Below are 11,896 nucleotides of genomic sequence, written 5' to 3'. Positions count from 1 at the left end.
CATTGGCTTTGCATGAAGACCATCTCAGGTTCAAACCTTAACATCTCCTGGCTTCGAAAGAGTGGGAGCAGGGCGGAAGCCCTTCCCCAAACCTTAGGGTGTCACTCCCAACCACTGTAGACGATAGGGAGCTAGATGGACTAACCCTAACACTGTTCTGGACCTGCAGAGATGTGTGGGAGGTGCATCCTCCAGCCCCTGGTTTTCATGCACCTTCAAGCACTGTCACAATTTGCACAGAGACGTTGGAATGTTGCATGAGAGGGTTGTGGCTTGAAGTGGACACTAGAGGGCAGTGGTGTTCTGCATTGGTTGGAGGCCTTGAATTCAATTCAAGGCTGCTGAATTGGAGGCTCTTTTGCCCTGAGTCCCACATCTCGGTGAATCTGCTAAGAACCTAAACTTTGGATGGATTTGTGCAGTTTGGAAACCGTGCTGTGATTCTGCTTTATATTTCACGTTCTATAACATGTAATCTAGTGCACAATAGGCTCGGTTTTTATTCTTTATAGTTGCATTGAAATGTTCCCAATTTTTAAAGATACAACATAAGCAAGTGCCCTCTCCTGACCTCCCTCCCCATGCAACCCCTCCCCTAAGCAATCCATCTTACAGAGATCCACCAGCCAATCACTTCTCAAGGGAAGCAAATGCATAGAAAAGCAATAGGCAGGAAACTAATCAAACATTTTGCAATATTTCAAGCTGTGATTGTGGTAGTCATCTATGGATAGATCTCCTTGCATGTACAAAAGTAGCACATCAGGGAAAAGATTCAGCCTGAATTCTAATACAGTGGTACCTCAGGTTAAGTACTTAATTCGTTCCGGAGGTCCGTACTTAACCTGAAACTGTTCTTAACCTGAAGCACCACTTTAGCTAATGGGGCCTCCTGCTGCTGCCGCCGTGCCGCCGGAGCCTGATTTCTGTTCTTATCCTGAAGCAAAGTTCTTAACCTGAAGCACTATTTCTGGCTTAGTGGAGTGTGTAACCTGAAGCGTATGTAACCCGAGGTACCACTGTATACTAGAGCTCTATATGCACAGAGTTTTTGGGTGCTGTTATTTTGCCTCTGGCAAGTAGCCCTTAGACTCAGTCTACATCTGTAAAATGACAACAATAAGGATGCACCTCACAGCCCGTGCACACACACACACATTTAAAATTACTCTGCTATATATGAGCATGCAGTTCCACCCACATAACATGGAAGCAAGGAAACAAGCACAGTCAGGGCTACTAGTACTCTGCACTCAGAAAATGTTGTGCCAACCTGTACATATGCTTTCCAGCATGATTTCTGTTCCTTTTAACAATTCTGCAATATTTCAGGCTTAGCGTAATTCATCCTGTTTCTTTTTATTGTGAGGGAAGTAACAAACTGCACAAGCCTGCCACTGGGAAAGATTCAAACCCACCTCACTTGCTTTTGAGGCACCCTGGTAATTTCTCCACAGCCTTTCAACCATCTCTTCAGAACCATAAGGGCTAGGAGCCATAATCCCAGCTGAGGCAATCTTCCCCCTTATCTCTCTCTTTACGGAGGCCACTGTAGCGCAGCTTTGGTGGCTGGCGACTCTGCCTCCTGCTCCTTCCTTACTGGCCTGAGGTGGCTTTCCCCGTCTTTCCCTTGTGAGGCAACAGGAGGGGGAGGACAGGAGCCATTGGCTGCTGCCATGTTTGACTCCGCCCCCTGGCCCTCATGATGTCAGGACCTTGCTTGCATGACATCAGGACGTTGTGTCACCCTCCCCACAATCGTTTCCAGAAGTGGTGCCTTTGATACAGGGTAGTCTTAGCGTCCAAGCGAGCTTTGATCTCCGATTGAAATAGATCAATAAAACCAGCTTCTTTGAGAGTACAGTGGTACCACGAGTAACAAATGCCTCAGGTTACAATCTCTGATTGAAATAGATCGATAAAACCAGCTTCTTTGAGAGTACAGTGGTAACTCGAGTTACAAACGCCTCAGGTTACAAACGCTTCAGGTTATAAACTCTGCTAACCTGGAAGAGTTACCTCGAGTTAAGAACTTTGCCCCAGTGTTGGCTGTGCAGCAGCAGCAAGAGGCCCCATTAGCAAAAGCACGCCTCTAGTTAAGAACAGTTTCAGGTTAAGAACGGACCTCCAGAACGAATTAAGTTTGTAACTAGAGGTACCACTGTACCTGGAGTTGGTTTGGTGACCACCTCCACAAGAAACCAGTCTATATTTATTCAGGCCTTCTTTGGCCAAGGAGCGCTCTTTATGGAGCAGTCTCACTGCAGCGTCTTTCTGGTGACCTGTGGCCACTCCCTCTCTCAGAGAGGCCTTAATTACATCCCTGTCCCTGCATGTATTCCCTTTTTCTGCCAGACGACCCTCAGCCATGAGGGTCAGGAACGCAGGTGGTTGCCTATCCCTCCTCCAAGCACCTTGTACACATTCCTGAACCCTGGAGGGTTTGCAGAGATCATGATAGATTAGTTGTTTATCCTTCACAGGAAGAATATTTTTATGATTCTCCCTGCCCCGCTACAATGACAGCTTTCTATCTTAACAGGTACTAGAAATTTAAAAATAAGCCACCTAACCTGAGACTAACTTTCCATTAAGCATCATTCTGTACAGTAGTAAAGTGCATTATTAGCTTTTCCTGTTTAAAATGCTCTTCCTTCACCCCCATCGGTCTATTTTCTCTCTCGATTCTATATCCAGAGGACTTAGAGGACAAGGGCTTTCATTAGGCACCCCCCCAACGATTAATTTTAATTAGCTCTACTTAGAATCCCAGGAGTTTGTAAATAAATAAATGTCAGCACATGGGTTTTTTTTTATTATAATAAAAAAACCTGTTCTTAACACCAGGCTTTGTGAAAAACTATGGCTTGTGGGCTGCAGAAATGGCACAGCATCACGGCACCATGGCAACCAGATCCCTTTGGGGAGGGTTTTTGGAAGTGGGGGGAAAGTGTGTCATTCTGGCCAGATGCAAACAACAACAACAACAACAACAACAACAACAACAACAACAACAACAACGTAATGTGGCCACTGGTCAAGGAGGAAGGAAGTTCAAGAACACCTTAAGAATCACAGCACCCCAGTCCTGTCAGGTGGCAGAGGCCCTGTCAGGTGGTAGAGATGGGGAAGAAATTTGATTGGGGTCACACTGAAAGGCGAAATTTACCTAATCCATACTTTGTGAAACAGTGTGCGAGCTGGAACGCAGCCACCCTTTGAGGTTTGCACTTCTTTGAATTTTGCAATGCGGTTTTCCAGCCAAGTAAATGTGTGCAAAAATTCATGTACTGGCGGGGTGGGGGTGGGGGGAAGTGTCCATATACATGAATACCTTAGTGAAAAAACAACATATAGAAATGCATTATACTTTTGCGTACGTTGGGGAAAGCGGCAAACGAAATGGGGCATATTGGGATAAATTTGCACTGAAACTCTGATGAATTTTCATGAGGATTTTTTTTTTGGGGGGGTGAGGAGAGTCACAGACTGATGTGGAAATGTGGAGAACTGGGGGAAGTTGGGGGAGGGGGAGAGAAATGGGGAGCGACTGAAATTGAAAGAGTTGTTTATCCCTAGAAGGGTGGCACCATTTCAAGCAGGCAATGGCCAGTCTGAGGGGAGGGAGCACTTATGAGTATTGTGCCCCCCTAGCCTCACAATTTTTAAGACAGCATCTTAAAAAGCAGAGACATCACCTTGCCGACAAAGGTCCGTATAGTTAAAGCTATGGTTTTCCCAGTAGTGATGTATGGAAGTGAGAGTTGGACCATAAAGAAGGCTGATCGCCGAAGAATTGATGCTTTTGAATTATGGTGCTGGAGGAGACTCTTGAGAGTCCCATGGACCGCAAGAAGATCAGACCTCTCCATTCTGAAGGAAATCAGCCCTGAGTGCTCACTGGAAGGACAGATCGTGAAGCTGAGGCTCCAGTACTTTGGCCACCTCATGAGAAGAGAAGACTCCCTGGAAAAGACCTTGATGTTGGGAAAGATGGAGGGCACAAGGAGAAGGGGATGACAAGATGGCTGGACAGTGTTCTTGAAGCTACCAGCATGAGTTTGACTAAACTGCGGGAGGCAGTGGAAGACTGCCTGGCGTGCTCTGGTCCAAGGGGTCATGAAGAGTCAGACACGACTAAACGACTAAACAACAAAAGCCTCAAAATGCACACCCTCACCTCTGGAATGCAAAAGGAAGGAAGGAGTTTCATCCACTCATTTGCTTCAGCCTCCCACCCTTGAGGATAATTGCAGCAAAGGAACCCTGAATGAACAGGGGACAGAAGTGCTACATTCTTCAGTGAGTGAAGGATGCTGCCATCACATGCCTTGACTCTAGAGACCGTCGAACGAGTCCCTATTGTCCTGCTTGGTGCTGTTTTGACCTCATTAGAGAAAGGCTTGGAAAGGAAAGCACTGTGTTTAGCTGTAAATTCAACGCCTTGCTCAGCTAAGGGGCCTGCCCTTTCCTTCCCCAGAAGGTTGACTCTTGTAGGCAATCGTATCGCAACTTTCAAAGCAGAAGAATAGGCTTGCGCCATGTCGTAGGACTGCCTGAAAAATAAACAAATCCACTTTCTGAACCCTTGAGCGTGGATTTCCATCATTTGGTACACTTAATAGTGGGTATTTTTGCAACCCTCCCACACACTTGAGGCATTGTGTGAGGTGGTGGTGTCGGCAAGGCAAAAATCCTTCGCTGAGACTGTGAAACCTCAGGGGAAGAGGAAAGTGGTTTTGCCACCATGGTTTTATAAATTTAGAAGGAACAAGTGTGTGTGTATGAGCACACACATGCACCTGTGTTTGTTTCTCATGAACTGTGGATGGAGACCACTATAGAGGTCATGAGTTGCATCCTATGCGAGTCCAACTCACAGTAATCGCATCAAAGTTAATGGACTCAGGCCTTAGCTGGATACCATCCCATACCAATGGGGCATGTGGTTTTAGGGAGTGTATTCCTCCCCCCCCCAGTGAAGAGTCTTAAAAATATGTTTTTGGTTGTGAGGAATCGAAATCTGCTATTATTTTGTGACTGGACAACATTTAGCTTGGTAAGTCAACGTTTGATGAAGAAGCACATAAACTGCTTTCGGAAAACCAAAGAATTTTGATCTTACCTTCTGAAAATGTCAGGTAATGCTAAATAATGATGAAAATAAACAACAACAGCAACAAGAACATCATTCATATATAATATAACTACAAGTTCTTGGTAATAATTTTTAATGATTCTTGTGCAATTTTACGCATTTTCTTTTTTTACTTACCAAGCAAAACTAAATTATAATTATAACCAAAATATCTTTTGACTTCCCAAGTCACATCACAACTTTTCAGCACCCCTCATTTTTGGAATTTGAAAGCTGAAAAATTCAACATGCCTCACCATACCATTAGGTTTGTGAGGCTGTAATTAGTGGCCGACTCCTACCAGTTTTTACTGTTCCCTCCCCCTCTCATTTCCTCTTCTGTATTATCTCGATTACATTGTAAGCCTGCTGGCAAGGACTGTGTAGCTGTTTGCTTGGTTGGTTTTTTTTTAATTGTGCAACATCTTAGAAATGGACTTAAACAATCATAATAATTCCTTTAAATGGAAATCTAAAATGGGTGCAAGCCATGTTTGCTTAACTAGAATACCTCCAGTGGAGGTTAGCCCATTGGTGATTGGGGGACTTCTCTACCAATCTCATTCTGTCTTCAGACAGCCCCCACCTGCCTACTCTCTGACTTAACAGGGGGTAGCCCTGGCTGCCAACCTCCTCCTTAGTCTCAGTACTGGCTATGTGGAACTCAGCAGGGAGGAGGATGGGGACAAAATGAGAATGAGATGCCTGCCATTGGCTCTGGCTCCACCTGCTGCTGGGCTCCTTGCTTTCACACAATTAGTAAATTGTGTGATTTCACACAATTAGTAAATTTTAACAGCCATCCACATTGAAAGAGAGGTCATCGCAGTCCATAATCCACCCAATTAGTAAAAATTAAACTGCCCCAAACACCTAAAATTAAAGCCAGCATCAACATTATTATAATTAGTCAGTTTATGTAATAACAGAGAAGAGGACAGTAATTAGTATAGATAAAGCAAAAGCTGAAATTCCTCTAGTAATTAACTTGTTGTTGGTCAGAGTTCTGAATAGTGTCTCTCTTTCTGGTGCTCTTTGTCACTCAGTGGCATTCCATCATCCAGTCACATATTTAATTAAGATATGGTAATTAGTGATAAGAATTAGTGATGTTACACTGCATGGTGACCGGAGTTCATAATTAGAACTTCTGTGGCAGTGTTGCTGATAGTTACTAGTAATAATTATAGAGATGTTAATTGAAAAGTGTGAGACTGTTGGTATTAAGGTTCATATAAATCAGAGCTTCTACAAAAGAAGAAGACCAATTTCATTGAAGGGATGTTAACCAGGGGGATTAGTCCATTGTTAGTACAGGAACATGTGATACTGGAGACAGACAGTCAGGTCGTGTACCCACAGCAGTGACCAGAGGAGGAGCAACCGCTGGGAGGAGCGCAGAGAGAAGAAACACCATTGTGCTCCTGTAGCACCAATACCTTCATTTGCCCCAGCTGCAACAAAACATGTTTCTCCCACATCGGAGAAGATCAAAAAAGATCTGCAAATATGGAGCAGAATGCAACTGTCTCTGTTGAGTAAAATTTCGGCTATAAAAATGAACATACTCGCAAAAATACTATTCCTATCCCACGCAGTACCTATAGTTAATAACATTTGAAACTTCAAGGAATGCAAGAAACATCTATCTAGGTTTCTTTGGCAGGGGAGAAAACCCAGGATAAAACATAACATTATGATCAATACCAAAGAGAGAGGGAGTTTTGCTTTCCCTGAATTACAATTATATTTCGACGCAACGTGTTTATGTTGGTTGAAAGAATGGATTTTATTATTAATAATAATAACAATAACAATAATGTAATTAACATCCCACCCATCTGGCTGGGTTTCCCCAGCCGCTCTGGGCGGCTTCCAACAAAGATTAAAAAGACATTAAAACATCAGTCATTAAAAACTTCCCTAAAGAGAACAGCCACTTGTTACACCTTGAAGGGCACAATCTAAAATTTGTATGGCATGTGTGCCTGTGGTACGGGAAGGCTAGGACATATGTGCTTTTTAAACCACACAATCAGGAAAAATCTGTATAGGGCATGGGAAAAATATAAAAACCTATTAGAAAGGAAAGATGTGGCTGTCACCAACAGAAGCATTGGCAAGGGAAAAAATTAACATACAGACAAACGTTAGACAAGGAGTACTTATAGAGACTTGCTAAAAGTCACTGGGGAGGTTTACAGACTGAAAGAGTATGGAGAGATAAAATATCAAGTGACAGATTGGTTAGGTTATCATCAGTTGAGTGCAATATTTAAGCTAGATAAAAAAACATGGATTTGCGGAATAAAATTCGCAGTTTGAAATGGTGTTACAGTCATACCTCGGGTTGAATGTGCTCCAGGGTGAGTGCGTTCGAGTTGTGCTCCGTGGCAACCCGGAAGTAACGGAGTGCGTTACTTCCGGGTTTCGCCACTTGCACATGCACAGACGCTCAAAATGACGTCACATGCATGCGCAGAAACGGCGAAAAGCAATGCGCACATACGCAGACGTGCCGTCGCTGGTTACGTTTGCTTCTAGATGCGAACGGGGCTCTGGAACAGATCCCGTTCGCATCTAGAGGTACCACTGTATTAGGATCCAGGATTAAAATATTATCTAAAATGTATAATTTATTACTTGAGTGGGACACAATGGAGGAAATGGTAAAATCATCAATGATAAGTTGGATACAATACTGATTTTGCAGTATGGGAACAACTGTGGAAAGTGACTATAAAGTTTACAGCATGCTACATGTTAAGAGAAAACTTTATGAAGATGCAGCATACGTGGTATTTGACACCTAATAGGTTAGCAAAAATGTAAAAATCATTAAAAGGTAATTGTTGGAAATGCAAGACAGTAGAGGGTACCTTCTACCACATGTGGTGGTCATGTAACAATTATTGGGAAATGATCAATTAACAATTATTGGGAAATGATCCATAATGTACTTTGATGATGGAATGATCCATAATGTTTAAGAAATCCTTTCCTAAAAACCCAGAAGCCTTGTTGTTGGGGTTAATAACAGCAGAAGTCACCAAAAAGAGAGAGAAATCTGTTCCTATATGCGACAACAGCTGCCCGTATGTTATTAGCACAAAATGGGAGAACAGATTAGGTACTGACAAAAGAGGAAGGGCACATTGAATTATTAGTCCATGCAGAGATGGTCTAATAGCAGGGATGACAACTAGAATAAGAAATCAAAATGACGAAGGATATAAGAATACTGTTTATTGAATATATGGATAAGTATTATAAGCAAACAATCAGCTTAGCAGGATGGTGAGATTTTCAGCAGTGTAAGAAAGGCCACCCAGTGAGCTTCAGGGCTGAGTGGGGATTTGAACCCTGGTCTCCCAGGTCAGAGTCCAGCACTCTTAATCACTAGACCAGGGGTGGCCAACTCCCAAGAGACTGCAATCTACTCACAGAGTTAAAAACTGGCAGTTCAGGGGGCTTCAGGTCAAAGTTGCTGAGCTTTTTCTAGAGGAGCTGGTGATCTGCCAGTGATCTACCACAAACGAACAGTGCTCTACCAGTAGATCATGAGCTACCTGTTGGACGTGCCTGCACTAGACCATACTTCTCATGGCAGAACGGGGGATATTAGACTCTCTCACATCCAGACAATCTTGCACTAAAACACACTTATCCAAAAGGTCCTCTTTCTTTCTTATTGGCAGTTTCTATGGTTATTAGCAGCTTGAAGGGTTTGTTGAGCAAGAGTGACACTAACTGGTTGCATGGGGTGCCATTAAAGCACCATAAACCATTAGGAAGCTCTTAAGGCATTGGGATGCCTGATGTGTGTGTGTAAGTCTGCATGCATGCATGTAGCTGACAAGCTGCAATATGTATATATGTATAAATTAATGTCAGTGGAGCAGTAATGGGTCTCCCGCAACAGAAGATTAAATTCTCTCCACATTTGCTGTGCTTTGGTTAATGTAATTGAGCAATTGATTAGTGTCTATGTATAGGCTGTAATTTATTTGGTACACTTTGAAATTTAGTCAAGTACATTTAGGAATGCTCTCTATTAATCAGTTCCCACGAACGGATGTGGTGGCGAGGAAGGAGAAAGGTACGAAGTGGAATTTTGAACACCGGGAAAAGCTATTGGATGTGTAGCAAATCCATTGCTGAATATTCATAGAGGCAAGGCTGTTTTTGTCCAATAGTAGTCAAGAAATTGCTTCTGATCTGAGTGTATTCTATAGTTTCCAAGATAGTGTTCTGCTTTGATTTTAATTTGCTACTGAGCAAAGCAACCCTAACTACAGGCAGCCGGCAGTTACCCCTATTCCAAACTATGTTCAGGAGCCTGACAGAGAGAAAACAAGCCTTTAAAACAGAATCGTACCAATTTTCTTACCAGTGTAGTTTTCGCTGGGTTGTTAGGTCCTGAGGCTGAGCTGAAAGGGGTTTGAGAGTGGCATACCTCTCCCTCTGCCCTTCCCCACCCCCTTTTCCAGGACTTTCCTCAGATAATCTGGAATGGGGGCCTTACCCCAATGTATCTTCAGCTAACCTGGAATCACAGAAGGCACCCCGAGGATCATCTAGTCCAGCCCCCTGCAAAGCAGGAATCTTTTTGCCCAACGTAGGGCTTGAACCCATGACTCTGAGATTAAGAGTCTCGTGCTCTACCAACTGAGCTATCTTGCTCAGCTGGAGATACACCTCTTGCAAACTTGCAAATCCTAGAAGATCTTGGGTACGGATTGCGCAGTAAAGTCTGGTATCTTTCAGACTCTTTTCAACCCAAAGAGGAACTGCCCAACAATTCTTTTTATTTGTGTCATAGAGTTGTGTTTTGTTTTGGGAAACTTCATTAAATGTTGCTTGTGTTTTTGTGTAAACAGGGACCTTTTACTATATTAAGCAGCATACAAATTTAAAAATAAACAAGAAAGTAAATAAATAAATAAGGCAGCTCCTTGTTTCATCTACCTTTGTGATGAATGATGACTGGCACAAGCCTGGCCCAGGGAAAAGTCTTTCCAGGATAGAAAAGGCCGTTGGTGAACGAGTGATCCTTTGAGACCCTGGCTTTTGTTCAATACAGCACATATTTTGTTGGGGGGGGGGAGAGGAGGGCGGAGAGAGATCAAAAACACTATTTACCAGAGTTTAAATGTAAATCAGGGACCAGTCTATGTCACAAGGCAGATTTGCTAAGAATAGCTTGGTTATAGCTGCATTCGGCGACTTTATGGGGCTAAATTCACCAGAACTATCAGTAGACACGAATAATTCATGCGAGAGGCACTGTATGAGAGAGGAGAAGCAAAAGGGTGTCTCTCCCTGTTTAATGTTTCTAAATATTGTATTGTTTTGCCAGGAGACTTGATTGACAGACTTACTCACATTTAATGACCAAGATCTTCACAACTCCTTAGAGATAATGCTAGCTGAGCAGAAATTTGTCAGGGAGTAACAAGCTTCCCTCATTCAGTCATGTTACAGGATAACCCATGTAATGCATCTGAGAATCATCACAGGCTTTCTCCCTGCTCGGCTGCCTCTTGCAGCATCATGCATATTGAGGCCGCAGCAAAAATTAAGGGCTTGTTTCGAAGTTTGTGAGCTGCCATTTGATTGCTATGAATGAGCCATGCGATGTCTGTAAACCAGTCAAGCCGCAGGTTAGAGTCTTAGGGTTAGAGCCAGACCACTGGTCATTTTAGCTCAGTATTTCCAACACTGACTGGCAGCAGCTCTCCAGGCTATCAGGTAGGGGGAGGTTTTTGGGATCAAACCGAAGAGCTTTTGTATGGCAGGCAGATTCTTAACCACAGAGTTAAGAGCTTGGTGTGAGGAGACCTTGGTGTAAGGAGAGGTGCAAGAAGCAAGGCTGGAAAACCACAATTTTATTTTACAAATGCATTTCATAGAATCGTGGATCTGTAGAGTTGGAAGGGTCAACAGCTCCAGCCCCTGCAATGTAGCATTCACAGCTAAAGAATGCCTGACAGATGGCCATCCAGCCTCTGTTTAAAAACATCCACTGAAGAGTCCACCACCTTCTGAGGTAGTCTGTTGCACTATCAAACAGCTCTTGCCACCAGGAAGTTCTTCCTCATGTTTAGTCATCATCTCCTTCCTGTCATTTGAATCCATTGGTTCAGGCCCTACCCTCTGAGCAGCAGCAAACAAGCTTGCTCTATCTTCCACATGACAGCCCTTCAGATATTTGAAGATGGCTATCCTATCATTGGGACGTGGGTGGCACTGTGGGTTAAACCACAGAGCCTAGGACTTGCCGATTAGAAGGTTGGCGGTTCGAATCCCTGTGACGGGGTGAGCTCCCGTTGCTCGGTCCCTGCTCCTGCCAACCTAGCAGTTCGAAAGCACGTCAAAGTGTAAGTAGATAAATAGGTACCGCTCCGGCGGGAAGGTAAACAGCATTTCCGTGCGCTGCTCTGGTTCGCCAGAAGCGGCTTAGTCATGCCGGCCACATGACCCGGAAACTGTATGCCGGCTCCCTCGGCCAATAAAGCGAGATGAGTGCCGCAATCCCAGAGTCAGTCACGACTTGACCTAATGGTCAGGGGTCCCTTTACCTTTACCTTATCCTATCATCACTCAGTCCCCTCTTCAGCCTAAACATACTTGGCACCCTCAACCGTTCCTCATAAGGCTAGGTTTCCAGGCCCTTGATCATCTTGGTTGCCCTCCTCTGCACACCTTCCAGCTTTTCAATGCTATTCTTAAATTGCGGTGCCTGGAACTGGACACAGT

The sequence above is a fragment of the Podarcis muralis genome, chromosome 7, assembly GCF_964188315.1.
Source record: "Podarcis muralis chromosome 7, rPodMur119.hap1.1, whole genome shotgun sequence".
Classification (NCBI taxonomy): Eukaryota; Metazoa; Chordata; class Lepidosauria; order Squamata; family Lacertidae; genus Podarcis; species Podarcis muralis.
This window is presented reverse-complemented; position numbering follows the sequence as displayed.